This window comes from Caloenas nicobarica, chromosome 1 (assembly GCF_036013445.1).
Source record: "Caloenas nicobarica isolate bCalNic1 chromosome 1, bCalNic1.hap1, whole genome shotgun sequence".
NCBI classification, from domain to species: domain Eukaryota; kingdom Metazoa; phylum Chordata; class Aves; order Columbiformes; family Columbidae; genus Caloenas; species Caloenas nicobarica.
Window position 1 is genome coordinate 48,698,966 of NC_088245.1, and position 26,392 is coordinate 48,725,357.

At 38.4% G+C, this 26,392-nt stretch overlaps 1 long non-coding RNA gene across 1 annotated transcript in view; it reads left to right on the plus strand.

Annotated features, from left to right (window-relative positions):
• LOC135987191 (uncharacterized) overlaps nt 1-18,886 on the plus strand; it is a 59,671-nt gene extending 40,785 nt beyond the window's left edge. The window contains exons 3-4 of the long non-coding RNA XR_010605975.1: nt 13,141-13,278; nt 18,195-18,886. This is a non-coding gene — a long non-coding RNA (uncharacterized LOC135987191). The remainder of the gene's footprint in view (nt 1-13,140; nt 13,279-18,194) is intronic.
• Nucleotides 18,887-26,392: the final 7,506 nt, after the last annotated feature.

The window sequence follows — 26,392 nt, forward strand, 5'->3', positions numbered from 1 at the left end:
ACCAGGACCCCCAGGTCCCTTTCCCCTACACTGCTCTCTAATAGGTCATTCCCCAACCTATACTGGAACCTGGGGTTGTTCCTGCCCAGATGCAAGACTCTACAGTTGCCATTGTTATATTTCATTGAATTTTTCCCTGCCCAACTCTCTAGCCTGTCCAGATCTCGCTGGATGGCAGCACAGCCCTCTGGCGTGTCAGCCACTCCTCCCAGTTTGGTGTCATCAGCAAACTTGCTGACAGTGCACTCTATTCCCTCATCCAAGTCATTGATAAATATATTGAATAGTACTGGTCCCAGTACTGACCCTTGAGGGACGCCATTAGATACAGGCCTCCAACCAGACTCTGCCCCATTGACCACGACTCTCTGGCTTCTTTCCTTCAGCCAGTTCACAGTCCACCTCACTACCTGATCATCCAGTCCACACTTCCTCAGTTTAGCTGCAAGAATGCTGTGGGACACTGTGTTAAATGCTTTCCTGAAATCAAGATAGACCACATCCACTGCTTTGCCATCATCTATCCACCTGGTTACATCCTCATAAAACGCTGTGAGGTTGGTGAAGCATGACTTCCCCTTGGTGAAGCCATGTTGACTGCCCCTAATGACCCTCTTATCCTTGGTATGCCTTGAGATGGCACCAAGGATAAGTTGTTTCCTGACTCTCTCTCGTTTTTATCTCCCCTCACTTTTCCCAGGCTCTTTTTGTCATAGCCACTCTTATGGCTCACGATTGTGATCTCTTCAGACACCAAACTTTCCATTCTTATTTGTTCAGTGATTAAGAAAAAAACAAAACAAAACAAACCCTAGTCCTAACTGGAGACGTATAGCTACTGTAATGTAAATAATGTGTAGCCCAGATGTATAACGAACTGAAGGACTGCCAGTACTTTCTAGGCCCACACACTTGGAAGGGGGTAGAGGGGGCAGGAAACGATTAGGAGAAGGGAAAGGCTGAGGTGGCTCTGCCCTTTTGGCTGCCATGAGGCCTGCTCAGAGATGTCTTTGTGCACACTAAGATTCAATCTTATTAGCTCGAAAGCACTCATAAGTTAATAATAAATAGCAACGATGTAGTAAAGAAAGCAAGTAAATAGCTTTCACTGAACTGAGTGGTTTCAAGGAGCACTAGCTGTGTCGGTACCAGAAAAAAAATGCAGCGTAGATATCTGAAGCACTTCATAGTCACCCAGAGGATGATGAAAAAATATTTACATGAGCTCTCCAGTTGGTTTCATTCACTTCTACAAGCTCGCACACACACACTAGATCCAGTTGTGTTCTTTTCAAATATAAAGCAAAAATCATTTTATTGAGTCATCAGCTAGAAGCGACATGAACTCTTTCAGTCAGTAGGAGCACAACAGATATTCCACAGGATTCTTTGAAAGTATTCTTCGTCTGGGCTGAACCCTCACATCTGGCAGGATCTCGCTTCTGCTGACTCCAAGACCCACATCCAGGGCATGAATATTCATCTTGTTACTCATGCTGCATTCCTTTCCCTCTGATGTGTTTAACTCCCAGCACCAGGGAGACACTCCAGAGCAGCTGCGGAGCTTTTGCCAACTCTTACTAGTCGGGCTAAGCAGGAAATAATTTTCCTGTTCCATGAAACTTTCCAGTATGAGGCTTTTATTTTTTTTCTTTTTATTTTTTCCTATTCTGCTTTAGGACTAAATCTCAACTAACTACATGTTTTCAATGAAGAAAACCAACAATAACCTTAAACCAAACTAAGCCAAATCAAACCAAGAAAGTAATCCCCCAATCAAGAAGAGGCAAATTTTCTATGATTCATGCCACAGATGTAAACTGGGATTTTTCACACCCAGAAAGAATGCCTTGGCACCAAGTTATCTTTTATTTCAGTAAATATTATTTCAGCCTATTTTTCTCCTGCCTTCATTCCCCACTTGAAATTCCAGCTTGATTTTGAGAGCCAGTTTTCCCAAAAAATCTTCACAGAAACTACTGCATTTTCAGATTCTAAGAAGTATACTTTTTTATATTTTTTTATATTTTTATACACATACACATGTACATTCCTGCCTAGATCTACTTTCATTGTTATTTGAGCTCTTGAAGAACACATGAGAAAATTTTAGCAAGAACAACCAACCTAACAAGTCCTGCACAAGAAGGAAAAAGCACCTCTACTTGCTGTTGGGGAAAATTCCCTCATCTGTTGGAACATTTCCCATGACTACTTTCATCATTTCTGAGGAAGAACACAACTTGAAATGCAATGACTGATACAATTTCTACAGGCTCTTTGTAAGATAAGTTGTTGCATTCAAAAAGATGCTGTAGAGTTCCCAAAGTTGTCTGTTGGGGCTTACAATAAGTGGGGCAAAGATGGCATCAGTTGGCTCCTCTTTGGTAACTGAAGGAAATGTGGTATCCCCATTAAACACCCTCTGTGATTGTAAGCAGGACACAAGTTGCTGTGCAAGCTGTGCAAGCTGTGCTTGGTGCATGACCACCATCTCGCAGCATGGAGACAACTAGCAGACCTGTCCATCAGCCCTTACAAAGCCAGTACAGAGAGGCCTGTGAGAGGCTGGAAGTTCAACCCCTGACAGGTTTTGAATACTCCAAATGTATAAATAACACTACTTTTGAAATAAGCAATGGATTTTTTGTACTATTATAGGCACTCAGACTGAGGAAAATGAAGATGCTTCTATAAGATGAATGGCAAATTTGCTCTAAGACAAACAGAAAACCTATTAAATACAATATAATGCATGTAACTTCTCAAAAAAAATAGAAAAAGCAGAACTCCTCACTAGCTTAGTCATTGTAAAGTCAATGTTTACTATTAAAAGAGGTGAATTAGTATTAAAAAAAGTGGCTTCTACAAAGGGAACACCCTATTCAGGAGGATAAATCTATGTAGATTTGTCTTCCACCAGAAAAGAGATTTCCCATTAAAACAACCCATAAACCCTCATATAGATGTTTGACTTAGTCAAATATTTTGTATGACACTGAAATAGTTGACGTTGATATTTATGTATAACCTGAGATTTAAAGTACATTTTAATATCTCATTAAAATTCCACTTGGAGAACATATGGCATTTAAAAAATCATTTGTTATCTTGACTGATGGCATTTCAGTGAGCACTGTTTGAGTTTAAAATCAAAATATAGTCTTAGACCTAATGAAGCAGACCGTGCATGCTGAACTTTTTGTAGCTTCCCACAAACTGCCTCAGTATTTTTTGGCAGCAATTTTGTGAAACCCGTCACAGGGACATATCAAACATATCTTTAAAATATGTGGCCTGATAATAATTGTGCTTATATGTGCGAGAGAAAAAATAGATGTTAAATGACTGATGACATTAAACAATGGATTATTAATAAATTAAATAATCTCTGGGAGAAATGGAAACGTACTATATGGGGAGAAATGTTTCCATTCTGTCTGGAACTGAGGGGAGGCGAAGCAATGCTTTACAAGTGATGCAGTTCGAAAAACAAGTTGTGTGAATAGTATGTGAAGCATGCATGTCAGCAATGTACCATTAAGTGGTAGCTCAAAGAAAACCAAGAGGTTTAAAAGCTGTTGGCTGATATACAAATGAAAAAAAAAAAGCAAAAGAAATCTTATAATCAACAACAGCTGAACTTCCTGAACTCTTTTGTGGGTCCTGCATCCTGTGCATCTCTCTGTGAGAGGACCCTCCTTAATGTTTCAAAAAATTAGGCTTGCTAGTTGCCAAGATTTTTGTTATGGACGATATCCAGACAGCAACAGACCCTGTCTTGTCCAGGCACCTGTCTCAGAATCCTTCCCTAGGGGTGTCTTTTTTTGCTCTTGATTACAGGGGGAAAACTAAATACTCAGTTTAGACCAAACCTTTGGATTTTAAATGGCTGCAATAGCTGAAACAGAAGTTTTTCCCAACTTGTAGATGTGCAGAGCAGGAGTTGGAATGAGAGTAGGAGAGTTCGGCCTGCCATGTTCTTACTGCTGCTGTTTTGGGAGCTTCTCCTCAGGTCTGTCCAAATATGTCAGGCGTGCATGTAGCTTAGAAATTTTTGTTCCACCTCTGAAATTCTTCTTTTTGAACTGCATCTCTCTTTTATTTTTTTCCCTTTTTGTTTTGAAATTCTTAGCTTGGATAGCATTGAAGTAGGTCAAGAGACAAAGGGAACATGTCAAACCATCTCTCCCTCCTTTCCATATCTAAACTTGCAAGCAGTGCTTTATTTTAGAGGTAAATTTGGATGCAAATGTCCAGGCCATGCTTGGGTATACACCAATCTTTCAGATTGAACCTGGGCCTACTGCTTGAGTCCTCCAGCACACCTTGATCCCTTACTTCGCAGAATATCAGATAATTTCTTGATTTGTTTTATATTCAGTTTCAGGACAATGGCATTTTGACCTGTCTCCAAGGGCAAAAAATCAGCTACTCTTTTACCCTGGTAGATTAACAAGGTCTCTTCTCTAGAAAGTTAGGAAATGCAGAGGCTAGCTCAGTAAAAGCCCTTATAGGACTGAGCACTTTGTACCTCAGGGCCTGTCAGGCTGAGGGACGCTGGGGATGGAAGGGGCAGAACATGACCATGCCTCCCTTCTTACTCACTTGGGCCATGCCATGATCCCGGGAAGAGGCAGCACTTTCCATGTAACTCGCCATCAACCTTTTGAGTATGTTTTCTTAAGCATATGCACATAACAATGCAGATACAAAAATGTATCATACCTATATTATTTCCACGGTGTTCCCCACAGAGACCAGATGTTCTTTCTGAATGATGATGATGATGATGACGGTGATGATTGCTACAGCAGGCATTGCTGGGAGAGTTGTTTTTGCAAAGCAGGGAAGTTCACAATAACAAACCACAAGCCTCTCTGACAGCATGCGTCGAGTACATAGTACACCACAGGCTAAATTTATACTTTTCTCAAGTTGGTTTTTAGCTGTTTTTTTTTCTTTACCTGGCTTAAAGCCATTATATGTCTTGTTTGAGGTTTTGATCTGTTCTCAGCAGAACTGCCACATGGTTATAGGAAACTACATGTTATTAAGATGGGCCATGTACAGTTCAGGGCTGAGTGTGGGTTATACGAAAATCTCAGGCTCTCCAACATGGCATTCCCACCACTTAACCCCCCCCCCCCGTTTCACCCCCAAGATCAGGCTTAGCTCACATTTCTTTTTAGAAAGCAGAACTTGAAGCCAGGTATTTTGCCACAAACATTTGCAGGCTTACGACCCAAGCAGTCGCAACTGAATGCTGTCTCTCACATGGAAAACAAATTCTGTACATGCTGTACATTCTTCAGTGCAAAATAAAATCCAGATGGCTTTTATTTTACAAAAAAAGTGGGGCAAACAGATGAAGAGACAGAAGCCCTTTCTTACTCACATCCATCTCTAAACCTTGCCAAAATAAAATAAGCAACAAAAAGCTCTCATGACTGGCCAAAGACAAGCAGTTACTGAATTATGAGACAACAATACAAGGAGAAACATGTCCTTTTAAATATAAAAGGATATTAGCAGATGAAAATCAAACAAGTATAGGTGTTTATAATTTTGCAGTCCAGCAGAGCTGGTCTTTAGAACAGAGCTGGCCAGCCTGAGATGTGGAAAAGTCAGATCTGATGAAGAACAGAGGTTGCTGTTGCAGGATGCTGACAACAAAACAGGAAAAAAAAAAAAAAAAAAAGAAGAAAATGGAACAAGGTCATTTTGAGTGGAAAATGCAGACATTCTGTTCCTGATAAAGGCCAAGACGGAACACTCCGGGACTATCAAGATCCTTTCTCAATTTGTTTCACAACAAAATTTAAACAAGTTTCCACATAGTTTTGTATTAGAGAGGAGACATAGTTGATGGTCAATTTATGACCCTTTTCCAATCACAGCAACCTAAAATCAAGAAGAAATAAGAAATGTTTCTCAATAACAGGTTAAAATTTGCTTAAGTATTTCAGAAAATTCACTTGTTTATTTGCATAAATAATGAAGACAGATATTTATTTTAATTTTTCATCCGTACTTTTTTGAAACATGTTTTGAAATGTTTCTGTTTATAACCGTTGTTTACTCCTGAGTCTATCTCCCTTCCTTCTCTACCTTCTCCTGTTTTGCTTTTAAAAAGGAGAAAAATAAAAGAAAAGCAAAGAAAAAAATATATATATTAACCAAAAGAACATTTTTGTCTTTTAAATTAATTTCAAAAATTAGAAAAAGGATTGAGTGTTTTTGTTTTTTTCAACAATATCCCCATCATGCTAGGTAGATTTTGATCTAAATCTATTAGCACCTTTGAAGATGAGCCAAGCAGTCAGTCCTCAGAAATGAACTTTAATTAAGTAGAAGTACTTAAAATTTCATTTAGCTGGGATGGGAGGAGAAAGGAAGGAAGGAATCCATATGACACAGTGTGGCAGGAGAATTACACAGATTCGGAAACTACCATGGATACTGACTATTGTTACGCAGCTTGCCATATTCTTTCAGTCATTAAGAGTTTGAATAGATTAAACAGGGATTAAAAAAAAAAAAAAGAAAAAAACAAAGAACTAAAAATTTAGAAAACAATGTGCTGGGCAGTTGAGAGTATGTAATACTGCCCTTCCTTTACAATAACATCAATGTGCACTGAGCACACAGTGCAAGCAAATTAGAATCTTCTGTACATTTAAATATCTACATACTTCCGAATTTTCTGTGCAGCAGAATATAGTGCCATGAAGTCAAAGAGGGCAAATCACCACATTTAGAGTCTATAGAAATAAAACACTAGTACCTGAAATGTGAATCCATTGCTAGTATTAACAAAGAAGGAAGATAATGACATTATTATATATTTGTATCTAGCACAACCTTCCTTCTGTACTGCTCAGGGTGACTCACTCCTGGAACACAGGTCAGGCCTCCAGTCATCCAAAATATGTTAGATAATTCAATTTAATCACTGTTCCAAACACTGATAAATAATGACAAATAGTTCCCAGTACTCTTTAGGAAAGACAGAGAAAAATGAATAACGTAAAATACAATAAATATTATTTGAAATACTATTGAGAGAAGTATTAAGCAAGAAGTTTACCCTGGTTCTTCATGAAAAATATGTTTCTGCCATTGCAGTTATATGTTTAAATACAATGCTTCAGCATAATGTGTTTTGTTCTGGCCTTTATTACAGATATATGTATATTTTTCCATAAGGTTGGTGGGGTTTTTTTTGTTTGGGTTTTTGTTTGTTTGGTTGGATTTTGGTTTTTTTTTTTTTTTGAGAGCTGATTTCTCTGTCTGTACAGCGAAACCATCAGTCACTAGAATGAGCTACTGGTTGGGTGAATACCTTAGAATATCTTAGATGTAAAACCAACTGTAATATCAACTGTTTTCAAAAAAACTAGTACAAAATAGGGCTGCTGAATGAATTGCTTTAATACCAGGTAGTTTAAAGCCTCACGTCCATCATTACTGACCATCATACGTGCAGTTCAGAAACCTGACAGCAAAGAAACCAGACAGCAGATGAACAACAGGTAGTGCTCCAGCTCTGAGATTCATAGTTGTCTGGCCCTCAGATATTGTTGAAACAGTAACGTGAGTGCTACAGAGCTGGTGGTGCTTAAAAACTATTCATTCAAACAAGCTTAAAAACTATTCATTCTTTGGACCTCACTTCTTACAGAGGCCCACCTCATCCCCAGGGGCTCAGGATTCAACAGGAACATCCAAATTCATGCTTTGCCCAGCTCTGGCTATTAGCTCTCTTTACCTGAGGGACAAGTCCAATTCCCAACTAGTTAAATAGTATATTGTGAACATTATAGGCTGTGTATCCTTGAGAGAGAATTGCTTTCCTTCCAGCTTTTCCCCGAAGTTCACAAAGTACACCACAGTGTTCCAGGCACTCTAATAAGGGAGAGCTGCCCTGCCTTTTTTGATGAGTTACCATTTTAATTGATCTAAACCACTGGAGTTTTATCTTTATTTTTAAAATAAAATACAAGTTTAGAAGACTTTATTACCCTCCTAAACGAAACACTGAATCACCACCTCATGAAGAAAAACAACCAACCAACCCACACCAGCCCACCAAACCCAGCATGTTGCAGCAATCTCTAAATTCTCCTAACTTCCTTTTTGGTGATTTGTGAGAGGAGGTGACAAACAGATCTGTTCTGTATAAACCCCAATTTTTAGCTTGTATACATTTATATGAATGCATAGCTATGCCTATATAAACAAACACACATGAAACCATAGAATCATTTTGGTTGGAAGGGACCATCAAGATCATCGAGTCCGACCTAACTCTGACACTAAACCATGTCCCTAAGAATCTCATCGGCGTGTCTTTTTAAACCCCTCCAGGGATGGTGACTCAACCACTTCCCTGGGCAGCCTGTTCCAATGCCTGACAACCCTTTCCATGAAGGAATTTTTCCTCATATCCCATCTAAACCTCCCCTGGTGCAACCTGAGGCCATACATGTATGTATGTGTGTGTGTATGTATGTACATATGTATGCATGTATAAGAAACACCTGTGTTTCAGCAGTCAGGCTGTGCTCCCATAGCTCAGCTCCCAGTGAGTGGCTGCCCCCCAGTACCGGAAAGGCAAGACCTACTATAAGAGATGTCCAGCAACAACCTCAAGCAGTCTGAGGATGTTTCTGGCTTCTCCCACCCAGCTGAGTTCCTTTGTACTCTGCAGGCATGTTGCTGCCCCCACATCCATGTCTCTGCACTTCTCCATCAGATGCTGGAGGAGGAAGCCTGAGATCCTGCTGGTAGCTTCAGGGCAGGTACACAACAGCCAGAGAGCTCAGAAGACAGGGAGCGTTTACTAGAGAGATGAGAGACTTCTTGCCTAAGGGCAACAGCACAAGACTGTAGCTAAATGCCATCAAAGAGCTAGAAATGGTTGCTTTTATTTGGGCCAGAGGTTGCCTATCTCTAAATTTCCTGCTGGGAAGGAGAAAATAAAAACAGGAGCTGCGTCTCACAGGTTGCTGAGGGAAGGGACATTGTAGAAGACTGTAATGAATTCCTCTGTGCTGCTGACACCCTTCAAACTGCTCCTGGGTTGTAGTTTGATGGAGGCAATGAATGCTGATATTTCCACGTCCAGGTACTTGTTTAGCCAATATTAGCAAACCAGCGTAAACTCAAATACATCATTGTGCTAGTTTGTATGCTCAGACCAGATTGACCATCAGAGCAAACAGCACTGAAATGACCTGATTTCGTACTCCTTAATGAGTTTGCCAGCTACGTGCTCTCAGAGACCTCTCACGTGCACTCAGCATTGTACTAGTAATGAATAAGTAAGCTTTCACTCAGGGCCAGATCTCTTAAAAAAAAAAAAAAAAGAATTGGACATCCCTACCTGTAAACTATGAACTATGCAGACAATTCTTAAGTGTCCTGTTGAAGCTATATTATTGATGCAATTTGAATGACTTCTGTTTATATAGTTTATTAAAATAGCTTTTGTTACAACAAATCTTACAAGAATGAGGTGGCTAGATGATTTACAGAAAACAAATATTACAGAAATGTAAGTACAGCTGCAGCAAATTCTTGCTTTAGGTAAACCACAAAGTAATTTATATTTTCAATAGCTAGTTATGTATTTGAGGTGTTTTATTTTATTTTTTAATTTTTATTTTATCTTTAGATTACCCATTCTATTCTCATGTACCCGAACTCTATGTTTTCAGTAATACTCCTTATTCATATTCCACACAAGTCCATCTATTCCTGCTACAGTTTCTTTTGTTGATGATAGTATTCCAGACAAGGACACATCATTGATTTATACAATATTATGATTCACTTGATAACGTTCCTGTTCCTTTGTTTGTAATGGTATTGAAAGTTGTTTGTTTTTATTAATGGAGTTCTGTCTTCAGCACACATATTTACTGGAGCATCCTTTCTGACTGATAAGATACCTTTGTGGGTGAATAAAGTTATTTTGGATCCTTGACGTTTGTATGAATACTTTTTAGCATTCCTTCTTCAATCTTCTATTTATCAATCCTGAAAAAAGTAGTTTCATGACACATTCAGCAGCAGTATTAGATTTTTCTACCATTCTACAAAGAAATTTGTATTGTCTGGCAAAGGTATTATTTGACATCACAGGAAGAAGCTGGTCTATGCTTTTTTTTTTTTTTATTAAGTTTCATTTAAGTGATTAAATATGTTTTAAGGAGTCAGGCAACAGTTTGGAAAGTTTGGCCCTGTAAGTTTTGGGATTAATTTCAAATAATAATTACAATTAATTTATTGAAGAATCACAAATTCTTATCTAAAGCTCAGTGAAATAAATTTGAGGCTTTTTTTTTTTTCAATTTGACTTCAGTAAACATCAGATGAGGCCTTGAGACAATGAAGTAGTCATCTGCAGTGAAAATCTGTACTTTCATATTTAAGTATTCTGTGAGAAAGCAGAGAGCCAGCAGGATTAATTAAATCTTTTTCCATCATCTCCAATGTAACTGGAACTGCCTTGGAAACACCCACATTGCAATAATAAATATTTAATGACATTGCTGTAAATTGGACAACTGATTATACTTCATGCAGTTCCACCTCTTTTACCTGAAAAGGAACAAATTATATTTGAAATTGTGTAAAAATGTTTCTGAAAACTATTCATCTTATTACCTAACTGTGCAGGTGACAAATTGAAGGAGTCTTTTTACTGTGTTTCATGGGTCTTACTGCATGGCATTCTTTGATAAAACCTGTTAAAGGGGCAGAATGGGCCAAAAGATGGTAATCCATTGGGAAGAATCGCCTGGGAAAGCAGTTGTATTACTCTAGGCAAATAACGTCTCAGCTTTGTATAATTATTTTCCTTCTGATCTGTGGTCTACCTCGTTTAGACTGTAATTTTTTTAGGCAATTAGATGAGACTCACTTCACTGTACACGAGCCTTCTAAAAGTGAGAAATCTCAATTTGGTTAGTTATCCAGACTCCCTGTAAATGTAATAGAGTGAGACACTTTCAGAGGATGATTCATCTTTCTTTTCTAAGACTGGAATAACATGAATTGTTATCTGGACATTCTTCTCACTCACTGCCTCTTCCCATTGACAACACTTTAAATCAGATGTTAAACTATAGATAAAAGTTTGGTGAGATGACGCAAACCTTTGTTCTTCACTGCCTGCCACCTCAGTCATGATTTCCAGATATGGCATTGATAGAAATAAATAACAATATATTGGCCAAATGGAGACCTGATGTACCCTTATATTTTTATGGTGAAAAGCTCGTAGAGATATTAAGAGTCCAGGGCAGTCCTACAGCCTGCCTTAGGCAGAAGATCAAGCTGGATGACTGCAATGGTTGTTTCCTCCTTTATTAATAGATCATGTGGAGTGGGGAGGTAATGACTATTGACAATATTGACTTATTCTAGCTCACTAAGGAGGTTTTATGACGAAATACCTCAAGGGCCCCAGAATGAGACTCTAATGAACTTGTAAGCTGTACGAACAACATGCCTTTTTAGGAGCAGCAAAGGATCTCTGCTGACGTACCTTCCCAGCAGGCGCTAGCCCTGCCTGTGGCTGCTAAGATGCTGGTCTGTCTGCACGGTATGGACAGCATTTTAAATGTCTCTGAGTCTAGCAAGAGTGTGAGACAACCTCTGCCTACACAAAGGTTTTCATTATTCCTGTTTGACTGGCTAAAATTGCTTTTATAAAGGTTTCTTCCTACCGACCTTGGTGTTTAGGCCAACTGCCTGGCCATCCTTCTTACGTCATTGGGCATCAGATAGAACAGAGGGACAGTTTTATTTCTACTCATGCTAACTCAAAGCCAAGTTTGTTACAAAAGCGCTTCATCTGAACCAGTTTTAATACAGTTTTATAGCCCCTTTGTGCCATTCTGAAGCTGCAGAAAGCCTAGACCAAAAATCTAGCCTGTAATTCCAGATGTATTTTATAACACTGCACAGAAATAGAAGGTGTTTATTCAACTCCTGTGTTCTTTAACTTCTCTCAGTGTCTCACCAGAGCTTTCTAACCCAAGGAGATGGATTTTCAAGCTCACATTTCCCAAACATCCCTAAAAGTTGACATAATGCTTAGTCTTTAATAGAATTACCACAAGAAATAGAAAGTTGGTAAGTTAAAAGAGCGGGGTTGTAGGAGCCTAAGAACTCCTCAGTTCAAAGCAGGGGGCTCTGCTGCAGTGCCTTCTGTAGGGGCAGCACCTTCTCTGCACTCTGTAAAGTTGTTTTCCCCTGCAAATTCTTTCACTAACCTCAGCTATGCTGGACCACGTAGAGCAGTGAGGCAGTGAGTCGTGCAGCCATTTCACCCATCCTTATCCAACCTCTGTCTGCGCCATGAGCTTCTGCACCTCACTGTATCAAAATACACATTCTGGGGAGATTTCTAAGAGCTTTGGAGTGTGTCTTACTCCACCTATGTATCTACACATGTGTGAAGTATGCCACTATATAAGCATTGGTACCTATGTGTTGCAAATTGTCTTTTTAGTGAATCCAGAATCACAACTGAAAAATGACACTTCTAACATTTCTGCACAGCAGTCTGAGCATCCCAGAATGCTTCTGTCAGCAGTCATCTTATCAGATATCTGAGCTCAGCTGTTGCAGGCTTTTGTTTTCACTTAGGGAAAAATCTGTCTTGTGAAATAATTGTCAAACGTTCTTGAAAAATAAAATTAAAATAAGAGTTGAATATTCATGATTCATATGCTAAAATTCAGATTTTTGTTTGGTCTGTGAATGTTGATTACTGAAATTAACACGACAGCAAATGGAAAGAAAAGCTTAGCTTCAGAGGAGATGCTATAGAGAAAAGAAATGTGACATAGCAGTTCTACCTTTGTTTCTCCTCCTATCATTCTGCTAGATGGGTTAGTGCCTTTTGTGTCCCTTCTGCCCTGTAGTTTTTAAGCTCATTTTACAGGACAGCTGTATTTCATTGCCCAAGGCAGACCAGGAGCTCATTAGGTGAGAACCACTTCTTCAAAATGTTTTAAATCTATTAATTATTTTATAAAATTCTTAAGCAAATTCTAATTCACAGTTAAATACCTAAATTTGAATATGTGTATTACAATTTATTCTTCCACTTGCCTACAACAGGATCCAAATAAGAAGTGAAATGCCTCATTAAAACGCAATTCAGTATGACCATTGAGCCCCAGAGAAACACAGTTTGCAAGACAGCAGCAACCAGCTGAAAGTGTGGATATTTCCCCAACTTGTTATCCTTCAGCAGAGGTAACTGATACGTGCTAAAAGTATATGTCATCAAACAGGAAATATACTGAACTTTTCATTTTCAACTTAGTTACCATAAAAGCAAGTTCTGTTTTGTCTGCATCACAAAATCTCTAAAAGAAGAAAACTCACGACAGCGGTATCCCTCACGTAGATCAGCAGAAACAAGAGCTTCTATCTACGAAAGTTATATTTGTGTGCTTCTGTCTCTGAAAGTTGCAGTGACTGTCAAAGTTGGTCTCTAGGCACCATTATGACCTATTTATTCTTTGTATATTGCAGCACATTTTTTTAAAAGTGAGAAACAAATTTCACAAGGTATGAAAACTATCATCTTCAAATATATTCTGTGAATTCACATATATAGGGACAGATTTCTTTTTTTCTCACTCATGCTCTACATCTTGTGCTAAACTCTGGCATTCATATTTGCATATGTTACATTAATAAATTAAATATGTTTTGTGATTTCAATAATAGAGCGACACCTTAACATAACATATTTCATGTAAGTTTTAGACCCTACTATGTGTAGAGTACATAACTACGCAATTATTTTCAGGTAAACTCACTCAGTTGTTTACCAAGTAATGCATATCTAGGGATTATCAGGAGATACTGCTTCTTTTTCTAAATAATCAGGCCAAATTTTCAGTTTGACTAAACTGGTGCAGATCCAGTTAGTCAGCAGAGCAATGCTAATACCAGCAGGATCTAGCTCAGAGCATAAAGTCTGTTTCCAATGTCAAAACCACTCATTATTACTTGATAGCCAGCTTTTGGGGAAGATAAAAAATACCAAGACTAATCTCACTTCAGCTTTCATTAACTAAGCATCTACCTGTACTCATTTTGAAGATATAGATTACAAAGGCTATCTGCTAGTTCTCTGAAAGTATCATATGATGATTTCTTGACAATTAGGTGCCCAGCCCTGATCCTTATGCTCTTCACAAGCAGTGTTAGGGACTGAGTAGTTTTGGAAAGTTGAACCAAAGCCATATTTTGATTCCATGGAGTCATATCTTCCTCTTGGCCACTTTTGTTTCCTGCAGTAACCCATTTCCTCAGCCAACTGTCTTGTTTGAATACTGGCCACCAAGACATGTAACTGCACCACCTGAGTGAGACCTGAACCCCAAAGGCCTCTGGATTCTTATCTGGACCCTGGCACTGACTGTGCATTGTCTCATGTCCTTTTATTTTTCTCCCCAATGAAACAATATCATTTATGTCAAGTCCTGTTTCTCTCAGGGAATCAGACATTTAACCTGCCCTGTTGTTGCCCCAGAGAGGCTTCAAGCCCTTGAGCCACTCAGCCCTTAAGCAGAATCCAGCTTGTCCCTAGAAATGCCCAAGCATCTCAGCGAGGAATCCACAACACCAACAAGGCAGCCTGTGTGAGCAAGAAATTCTGAGGGCAGGGACAGGTCCTAAACTTATTTCACATTTTTTGAAAGTTGCCTACATCCCCTTGGGATTCCAGCTTAGGGGTATGAATAGCCTGGGCCATTATTTGAGGATTAAGAGAAGGAAAGAGTGTGTCTACTGACTCAGATGATTAAACATCTGAGCTCTGTTGGGACTTGCATGAATATGTACAGAACCCCAAGTAACAGAAGTATAGATACTTACAAAGTGTGTTAGTGGTGCAGACTTCAGAGATGTGGGTATTTAAGTGCTATGAGCACTGGCAGAAACTTAAAGACGACTTTGAGAACTTTGATTTTGATCCTAGACTTAAGTTTTCAGGTCTTTTGTGGCACTTGTCTTACATGACTTGTCACAAGAAAGTTGTGATCCTCTGTGTTTAAGAAGTTACATTGCTCCTTTCTGTACAACTGCAAATCTGAATCCAGAGGGACTGATGGCCACCAGCCATACACAGCGAGAGGGGTCTCAAAATATTAACCATAATGCAAACAATACCTATAGTAGCCTGTTCCATACATTAATGTATGGACTGCTTGAACGTGTGCATTTTTGAGTATATTATCCTCTACCTTCTTTTTAGTTCTGCTTTATATTATTTTCCTCTTATGGCTCAGTGTTTGGTCTTTTAGCTTCTGGCCTTTTTTTTTTTTTAAAGAACTTGGTAACAAAGAACAAAAAACTTGGTATAACTGAAGAGCGTAGTTGCAGATCTTCTGGCTCTGTGATTAGCAAATTAATGATTTGCTTTGTTGCTGTCACTCGAGAAGAATTACCCAATTCACAGTCATGTCTGCATATTCAGTGTGTGCATCTGTCTATATAGGCACACATGTGCAACTCTGGCATATATGGGGTAGAACACACTGCACAGGAACAGAGTGCTGCTTGTTTGAATGTGGGGGTTTTTTTGTTAGTTTTTTTTTCAGAGTAGCAATACTTCAGCAGTAATTTGCAGAACATTCTGAATGATTCTGTATATTTTTATGAAACAAACAAATTCTTCAAAATGCTTACCTTACTAGCATTTAAATTAGTTATGCTGCAGACCTCTCAATACAGCTATAGAATAATCACTACCCTGTTTGTTGTTTATGAGGCTTTCTGGTTTTGTTCCGTTAAATGACAATAGTTAACACTAAGACATGAACAAACATTTCAGTTTTGATTTTTAATATGTCAAACTCCAATTGATCAACAGCAAGATGAGTTATATATTAAAACACTTATCTGATGCATTTTTGCACCTTTGTCTATAGTTATCTTGCTATTGTTTTTCTTGTTTTAAAAGAAGATGGTAATAATTTTACATATGGAACATCACCTCACATTTATGAAGTATGATAAGTGAAAAATCTCTCTATCCATCTCTAAAGGATAACATGATAACATGACATGAAACAAAATAGTTGCCTACAAACCCGTATAACAAGGTATGGTGAAGAATGAGAAAACTAATGGAAACAACAGAGGAAAAGTCAGTGTCACTGCCAGACCTAGACCTAGGGCTGAAATTTGGAGCAGCACACTCTGCTCACATGGGAACAGGCTGTATGTGCAAAAGAAGACAATAAAACTCAACAGGCATTTATGCCACTCTAACTATATATTAATTCTTTCTTCATATCCAGATAGCAATAAAGGGAATCATGTGGTATCATGTTATCCATTAAAGATGCATGTCCTCATCATAGAGATACAATGATTTCACCCTGGTTCTCCCAGTCAGCATAACATTAGACCTCCTTTTGCAGGTTACCCATTGCAGGCTCTTAATGCGTGACCAGATGAGTCCCATTATGGAGACTCTGTGCTCAGACCTGCACAGTGAGCCAGCTACAAGCTGTTAAAATTATATGACATTTACCTGGATTCTGCTGGTGTGCTGAACCAACCATAAGAGCAAGAAGTTCTAGACTTAGCTATACATACACATCAGGAACTGGAAAATTCATTACTCACTGTGGGACAGGAGAGCATATCTAACCAAAAGAATGCTTAACAACAGTGAAAACCAATCCTGCACATCAGATGTCCTTTTCATTTCACACGCAGAGTGCAATTATTTGCTATGTTGCCACAGCAGGTTCTTGCTATTAATGCAAACTGTTTCCTCTCTAATGCTTTCAGTTTTGCAAAAGTCTAGGGGATAGATCTTGGTATTTCTCTTCCGTACAAACTACAGACTCCAGATGTACCCAGATAGGTAGTGTGATTAATAATTCAAAGCTATGTTAGCAAGTGACACAGTATCTGCTTCTACATGCACTATTCTGCCCCAGGGTTCAGCTGAAGATGTACACTCTTTAGCTCGTTCAGCTGCAGTGTTAACATTTTTCACTCCTCTATTTTGAGTTGTATGCCAGCAAGACTTGGGTGAGCCCTTTGATTTTTGGTTGCACTATTTTGTTGTTGTTGTTTGGTTGGGTGGTTTTGTTTTTAAGATTTATAGACCTCAGATATTTTTCCTCAAAACCATTTCAACTAACAGGGCTGTATTCAGACTTTAGGACAAGTCAACAAATATTAACCTTCAGGCGATAAGCAAACCTAGAAAATCTCAGCCCCCGAAGGGAGCAGTTGAAACAGTTACAGGGAAGCAAAAAGGGGACAAAACGTGACGTGGTGGCCATTCTCAGCGTTGTCAGTTGTAATTCTGTATTCTTTATGTGCTGTTTTGCCATTGAGTACAAACTGGACAAAATAGTCTCTAAAGTCAGAACAACTCCCTGACCGATATATTTAAACATCCTTCAGGATAACAAGTAGCTTTCAAATAAGGGTTTATGGACATGTATTAGAAATGTACCTATATACAGGTGAAATGTGAAGGAGGTAAATGAAAAAGATGGACTTTCTTGACTTTTTTTTTCTTTTGTTTTTCACAATCTAGACTTCTTCAAAGAAGAAAAAAACCCTGTTGTTTGGGCATCTCTTTCTGTTTAAATGACCTGAGTAGCCTCAGGAAGGCTCTCCTTTTGCAGAAGCAGCACATGCCCATAATGTTATTTGTGCTGCCAGTTTTAGATTTCAAACAACTCATAAACTGGATACAAGATTAACAGAAAGCTTTACCTTTATAGATGGAACCTTCCCACACTAGGCACTGAGGCTTTTAGAGTCTGGTTTTGCTCTGTATATTCAGGTTTAGTTAAGTTTAATTTTGCATGAGAAGTTAGTCTGACATTTTTATTTATTCAAGAACATTTTTAATTTAATGAAATAAACAAAGAGGTTGCCAGACACACTTATTTCTGAATTTCAAATACTTAGGGTATATGAGTTTTTAATTTTCATAATGTTTCAACTATCGACCAGATCTTAAAATTACTTTTTATTCAAATATCAAATTATATGACAAATTCTTCTTGCTATATGCATCATTTTAAGTCTGCAGGCATGCTAGAAATGATGTTTTAATTTTTTATGTTACAAGTTTTGGGAAGTGCCTAAAACCCTAAATATTTTTTGTATCTTTTTTTCAGATGCCTGGAAAAAAATGCAGCCATGAGCTTAGAAATGAAAGATACACGTTCTTTTGATTTTTCATTGAGAACACTCTGAAGTGAAACATTCCAGTCCTAGGATCATATTCATGAGTTTCTTCATCAAGTGCTTTTGGTCATACCTGAGTATTGTTAGAATTCTCTTACCTGTATATTAATTTCACTATTTCTATATCACTCACAGGTACCATCGCCCCGTTACCCCTCCAATATTGATCTGTTTACCAATTCCAGCAAAACATCTCATCTTAATCAGGTGGCATGACATTTCCAGTGGAATCTCTCTGTTTTTTTCTCTCCCTTCACCATGTTACAAAATGATTTTTATATTTCTCTGACTTCAGTATTAAGACATGACATTTTTATTTCCTGACTAAATATACCTGCTGTCACTGTTATCAGAATGAGTAACCAGACAAGCCTGTCGCATAGCTTCCTCTCCTCCAAATCTCAACAAGAGCTCAGTGACAAATTTCAGTTTATGCCAAATCTTTTAATCTATTTTGCCCAGCCTCCACAGCTACTGGCAAAAGACTTTGCTTCAGTTACGCTCACGTACCATTCCTATCCCAGTGCAGAAACAGTAAGTCTTTTTTCTGCTAACTGTAAAAGACACTTAAAAATTAGATCTTAATGTGCATTATGAGCAAATTCTAAGACTTTTCATGTGTGTGACTAAAACAAAATTTCTGAAATTCATATTTCAGCAATTTTAAAGGGGCTTGATTTCTAAGAGACATCAACATTGTGGAAAACAGGCACAGATTCAGCAGCTGAAATAGGAGCCTACAGTCAGCTAATATCCTGCAAAATTGTAGCCTGGAAAATTAAATTCATATTTGCCCAACAGAGATTGAACTTGTGAGATCATGTGTCATATGGTGAATATGTAAAGAATTGTTTTCACTTCCATTTTCTTCTGCCAGTGGACAGTGCAGTTCTTAAATTCTTCAGAATTTTTCTGGCACTCAGCACTGAGCATCTTCAACCTAAAAACTAGCATTGAGTCAAATTTCTAGCGTCAAAAGAAGGCAGAGACTAATATTACAGGAATGACAGAATGCATGGACACTCCTTAGGAAAGATTTCAGCACGATAATATGAGCACAGGTTTCTTACGGTATAGTTGTCTGGAGTTGGCTTTTTGCCTCCTCTGTTGTCAAAGGCTGACAAACTTGTATATATTTGGTATTTTAAAAGACAGAAACTAAAGAAAATTATGATCATACTAAAGATGAATATTTTACTTAGCTGTACTATACCTTTCAGTTTTCTTTCACTCAACAGAAAATGGCAATTTTCCACATTCTGGAAATACATTAGGTTGTTAGAGAATTTTGCTTATGCTTAAAGAACAACTAGTTCATTAGTGGTTAACATGAATGAGTTTGCTAATACAGAAGAAAATCTTCTTTTGTTCACCAGGGTTAATCAATAAAAAGGCTTAATTCCCATTATTGTTTCATTTCTGAGATGAGATGTCTGTTTTATTACAGTGAAGGTAAGGATTCCATAGTATAAACATGACAAAGTTTATAAACACAGATAACATTTGCTGCTAAGGCAACTTATACTGTTTTAAAGAAATAAAAACAGACAAGCCAAATGATGAAACACATCTTTTTTTCCAACAATATTGGCTGACCTAATAGAAGCTACTAGCTGCAAACATGGCATAATGAAAAATTTTATCTGTGAGGAGGACTGGTAGTCACAGGTTTTCTATATTGTACTTTGTAAAACCTCCCAATAGAAAACAAAAATCAAGAAACAGATACTGGAGGGAAAGTAGCTCATCATTTCACAGGCAATGATATTTCAATCTAAAACTTTGAAGCTAATTTCAGTTTCCCATCTACTATATCAGCCTTTTAAATCAGAAACCGGAAAATCCTGAGGTTTTCCACCTCCTGTGTTATCATGCAAACCAATGATCTATTATTGGAATCTATTTTATTAGTAACGCAAACAAATTCAACTCGTACTTGAAGAACAAGTGCAACCTGTACTTACTTTAAGGAATAAGCAGTAAAAATTTATGAAAGGTATAAATTATCCTTAAATGACTGTGAAACTGTAGAACAGCTTTATATGTCATCCCATATTAAAATTCTGCTGAGTACAAAGTTTCTTGGCCTAACGTGCATTTATATAGTATTAAGCAAGATACATATTGCATGAATTAAGGTACTTTGGGAACTTTCTTGTAAATAGATATGTCTTCACCTCTCTTTGTCAAGGCTGAGTGTAAGTAATTTATAGTATTATTTTCTATGGGTTGACCAGCCTCTGCTACAGTCTGATCTCTTATCAAGCCGATAAATGGCAGCTTGTGCAAAGAACACGGATGGAAGACACCTTCACTCCTGCAGCGCTTCCAGTAAAGACGCGGACATTGTCGGTGAGTTGCTAGGCTTCAAATCTACTTCTTTGCATTTCCTGTCCTCCTCCACTCTTCGTCACTCCTCCTTTGGCTTTACCTACCTGCCAGCCCCACTGCTGCAGGGTGTCTGTGGGCATCCATCACACCTCCTGACGTGAAGGTCAGGCTCACTCTGTCTGCAGTCTGTCCATCTTCAGGTAAGATGGCTGTGCTGCATTCACATGGACTTTTGGAGCTAAAAGGCAACGGAAATTTCACTCTATCACTGGTAGTCTCGCATACTGTTATTATCTAGAGTTCTTTATCTCTGAGTAGCTTTGCAGCTTTCCCTGAAGGTTAACAAATTCTAGTGTATTGGACAGGATCAGGAGCTAATCTCACATGTTGGTCTAAGGAAATATTTTGCCAGCAGCACCTCATCGCACAGTTATATATATATCACTCATCTGACTTCAAGGTCGTTGTTTGTGATGATCTGTCAGGATATGAAATTGGGGGGAGAGGGAGCCTCTTAGAGATTTTAAAACTAAACCATGCAAAGTTTTAGGCTTCAGCAGCATTCATCATTTGTTCCTGGAATCGAATTAGAAGGTTGCTTGGAGCCTTCTTTGAACAGAGGTAGATGGTAAGGAGAAAAGAATGGCTGTGAAAGGGTGAGAAAAGCATAATTCAGGGAAGAGAGCTTCACTCTGAGCCTTGCTGGTGTGAACTTTACAAGTCTGAGAACTGAAGAGCTATGAAAAGGGTTATTAAAATAGAAAATATGGACTTTAAGCAAAGAACATAGTTTTCAAGTCCTCTGACTGATGCATAATTGTGCCACAGTTTTTACTCTTGGCTAAGAAAAAAAACAGCCAAGTTGTTTGAATTTCCTCCTCTCCAGAGTTACACTTGGGAGGGAGCTGTGTGTCCCCTCTCCTTCCGTGCACAAGGTAACCCAGCTGCCATCCCCAAATTGTCCCTGTTTGTCACAGCTGGGATCACCAGAACTACAATGGCTGATGTGGAAGAAGCAGAGAAAAGTCCAGGCCCAGTGGAGAACAAAATGAGAACAAAATAAGAATACGAGAACAAAATGAGCTGGTTTTTGTTTGTGTACCCTGAGGGACAGCATCCACTTCAGCTTGCAGAGGTACTCTCTTCTCATCTCAGCCTAGTTGAATTGTCAGGTGAAAGTGGATGTGACAGCATGTCCAGATTCAACTTCTTTCTCAGCAATTTCCCATTCTGCTTAAAAGAGAGTTCCCTCCAAATTTGTGTCCAGCAACTCAAGGACAAAATCTGCTCTTTCCTTCTCTTCTCTCAAGAGGCTGAGCAATATCTGCCCAATTCTGATAGCATTTGCTTTGTTCTGTATGTATGTGCAGTTGCATGTGTGGAAGCGAGCCATTAGTTCCTTTAATTGTATTAAATTAACCTGAAATACAGGCAAGAGATAATTTTTAACATCATCATCATCTAGTTCTGGGTAGTATACAAGCAAAAGCAAGTGTGCAATTCAGAGAGAAAGAAAATGTAGTGGAAAACGGTGTATCTCACTGAAAATTGACACCATGCTACCTAGAAAAGAAGTTATATAACTTTATGGTTCGCCTTCTGTTATTTGATCATTTGAGGGATTTCATAGGCTGAAACTATGTTTATGTCCATGTTCTATTTAGGCAAAGGGTTTTCCTCCCCTGTCTCAGGCATCTCAGGATGATTTGACAGTACTGCATAGTGCAATGCAGCATATTCATCTTGCTTTTGCCTCTCCTGGAATTCTTCTATGAGGACTCTCGCTGTCTATCAGCCTTCTCAATAGTGCTCCAGCTGCATGCTGACTAGAATGCAAAGTTCAGGTTTTGCCTTGAAGGCAAACATTCATTTCTCTTTGGGGATCTCCATGATGGAATTTGTCTGTCATTAAGACATTCAATGTAGAAAATTTAAAGCTTTCCCATCAGCTGTTTGATGTGCCCAAACAAATCACAAAGGAAAGAATAGCTTGCTTATGCATAGGGTTACATGCCATTAAATAGAAATCAACTTTATGAGAAATAGTGATTCTGCTTAGAAACTTCAGGTAGATTTAATTTTATTAGTGAAAAGAAAAAAACAAACAACAACCCTCACCCAATAAATAAAGCAATGAATTTTAACTGAGGCCAAGCAACCAGTTCTGGGATGTTCTCTTGAAAAGCTGGTTCTCTTAGCCAGCATCAACCAGGGGAGCTTCACCAGTGTCACTGCAGTTACTCCGTTTTAGAGCAGCTGAGGACTTGATCCTGTTATTTGAACAATCATATAGGAATGCCAAATGCTTAGGAATCAGAAGAAGCTAGACAGCCATGTGGTGTGGCATAAGCCAATGATTTGGCCTCAATTTCATTTGAGTAAAGTATGTAAAGCAGTGGTCATGAAAACAGTAAGTGAAGACAAAGCAGTTTTGTCCTGAAATTGCTTAACGAAGGCAGGACTGACTGAACAGAAACATTGGGTTTTAGTGACCTTTCATAAAGAAAAGGCAGTTTGTCTGTCATTATGCAAATTCAAGAACATCTGTTCCATGAAACCCTGTAATAATGCCTGAGGTTTGCATCAGATGAGAATAGAAACTGTTTTGACAAAGGCTACAGAGTATGCTTGTATGAGCCAGACAGCCCCTTTTTCTAGTCCAAGTCTACTTCAAGAGTAGGGGGGCAGACCTTCAGCTGGAGTACATTGTCATGGCTCAGTGGAACTGGTTTCTCAGAGTGCTACTTTATTCAGTGAGTAATGTTGAAACCTAAAAGGTAGATTAGACTTACAACTGCATTATCGGAGCATTAGTATTTCATTAGTAACAATGGGAGCAAGTGATGGGGGATACAATGTGAGATGTTTATCAGAGCCTTTCTATGCAATCCACAAAAGAGGCAGCGAACATTGTTTTAATGAGAAGTCTGCCATTGACTAACTCACATCTGCTTCAGTTTAACAATAAAAAAAAAGCGAGGAATATTGACAGCAAATATAAATGATAAGTGGATGTCTCAGTTCTGTTTGATACTTAATAAACCTCAGGAAATACCTATTAAACCTATTGATTTTTTTGCAAGGCTGCTACCACCTCTGAATTTAAATGATGGAGGGGCTGTTGCGCTGAGGGTCCTAAGTGCTGGAGAATCGTGCACTCCAGTGGTGGCTGATAAAAATATTATGAACATGGAGATTGGACAGGAACACAGTGTACAGCAGCTCACATCATCCCTTTAGCAAGAGCAACCACAGGCTCCTCTCATAGGCTTAACTAGAGCTGAGGGGAATCAGCATGAGAAGCAGTGACGTCCTCTGTGTTTGCAACCAAATGATAGCTCTGTCCTCAGATGCAGGAGGGAAGAGGAGACTGCTTGACTTCTCTGCACTGGGGCAATCACATCTAATGTCAGTCCTTGCTGGAGGACCTGTTGGAGAACAACCAACACCCTGTCAGAGCCCAACTAAGCAGTGTAGGACTCAAAGTATTGTTTCCACCATATTTATTTTTAGAAGTATAACACTTATTAACTTCTACATGACAGAATCATTCCTAGAAATTTTCTCAAAATATGCTAACCCAAGGAATAAAGAAAATATGCAGATTTTTGCAAGGGTTCGCAATCAGCTGTAGGTTTTTGTTTGCTTTAATGTTGGGTTTTGCTTGTTTGTTTGTTTGTTTTTAAAATCCAGTCTGGATTTTAAGAGTGGGAATTTAGCTAGCCTGTCTATAGGAATGGAAACATTAAACATTATGTCTGAGCTAAGAAGGGTACCTCCAGCTGATCACAGATGTTTAATATAAACAGGAGGAATCAGTCTCTGGATATGCCCATCTGTGTTCATTGACTGGAGGGCAGAGGCTGGGCAGTTAGCTCACACCAGCCTCATGACTTTCAGAAAGCTAAAAGCAGGTGAAACAAATCTCACCCCAGAGCTTGTAGCTTGCCCTGCCAGAAAAGGCTATGATAAATGATGGGGCTTGCTTTGCCTTAAATAAGTGAAAACAGACAAGAGTCTGGCATTTGTTAAACTACTTGGCAGTTATTTTGAAGGTGATGGTGAAAACAGTGCAACAGTTTCTATCTCTGGTCCCCATTCAGGAAGTCACCACCACAGCCAGCAATTGCTGATGTGGGTATTTGTGGGGGATGATCTCTGTGTCCCATTTTCTCACTGTAATCCCTATCCTGCCTCTTGAAAGAAGCAATAGTATAAGACCATCTGCCTTACCACTATAGTATTGAGATGTTTATCTTGGTCTGGAGTGACCTTCATGGGCAGGATGACCATCCAGCAGTGATTCCTGCAGTAAGCGACTGCACCAGAGCTTTCGGGAAATGGCTGTGTTTCAAACACAGGGCTACTTGTGTTCCCGAGGGCAGCATATGAGCAAGGAGTTATTTCTGGCAGTTGTCATCATGGACTGGTACACATCGCATGGATATTTTTTCCTGCACCTTGCAGGTTTGAGGGCGGGAGTCTGGGGAGTACTGATGATTTCTGTTCTTATTTTTTCCAACATCTCTCATGTATTCCTTCATGAATTAATTTTACCTTTGGCAGTGATCCCAGCACCATATAGATTGGGACTCAGGATATTTTTTTTCCCAATAAATATCTGGGACTAAAATTTTGGGGGTAAACTACACAGCAGATGAAAGATATAGCTGTCAATATCATTTTCAATAAAAAATAGATCACTTGCTTTTAAACAGATTAGGTCAATTAAAATAGCAGCTGAATGGGTAAAGTCACAACTTGTTTACTGCTAAAATTGAAACATTTTCCGCTCCTTAAAATTTACACAGATGTTTTATCCTCAAAATTGGCATTACTAATTCTCAGGTTAAGATAGTGACTTAAAATATGACAGGAAAAGCTAACAGAATTTTTTTTATTTCAAGATATAATCAAAAGGTCAGAATTATATACAGTGTTTTGAGGCTTTTCTGAAAAAGGATGGTTTTAATCTCAAATTACCTTCTCACATTTGTAAACACACGTATCAACCAAATATAGAAAAATCTATTGGCTGTCTTGTCCTTCTCTATGTGAATCATCTTAATTTTCAGGGTGGAAATGAAAACGGTGAAATGCAAGACAACGAAACAAAACCCAGAAATCTACAAAATAAACTATTACACTCGTATAGTTTTAAAATAATAGAAAAATATAATTTCCAAAAGAGTTTTTGAAGGTATTTCATACAATAGTTCTATTCTTCAACCAGCTCTACAATTAAGATGGACGAGCTAACTTTTTAAAGAAGTAACATGTTAATTCTACATTTCCTGTATTTTCTATTGCTTTCATTGTTAGTGTTCTCGAAAAGTTAATAGGCACTCACATCAAAGAATATGTGCCTGCAGCTTTAGTTTCATCTTAACATGCTATTACATGATTATTATATAATACATCAGAAATGACTTCTCATTGTTGTTTTTTATTACGATTATTAACTTGGATTCCTTCTTCAGAAGTCTGATTCTGCATCTTTATTTTAAATCCCAAGAGAGCTTCATTTAAACCTGAGGCATGCTAGAACCAAACAAAAAAATTCTGTCATCAACACATATTTTATTACTGGTTACAAGTTTGCATTCTTTGGTGGATCTGTCCATGTCAGTGAAGTAAACAACCTCGTTTAGTTAGGCTGTCTGTGGATAGTGAATAACACATTTGGTTAACTAGTTTTCTATGGAGGTGGAATGTGAGGAAGAAGAGATCATTTATTTATGGCATAATTCATATTTTAAGCTATAATTTATTTATACTGTTGATGCAGTTTTCTTAC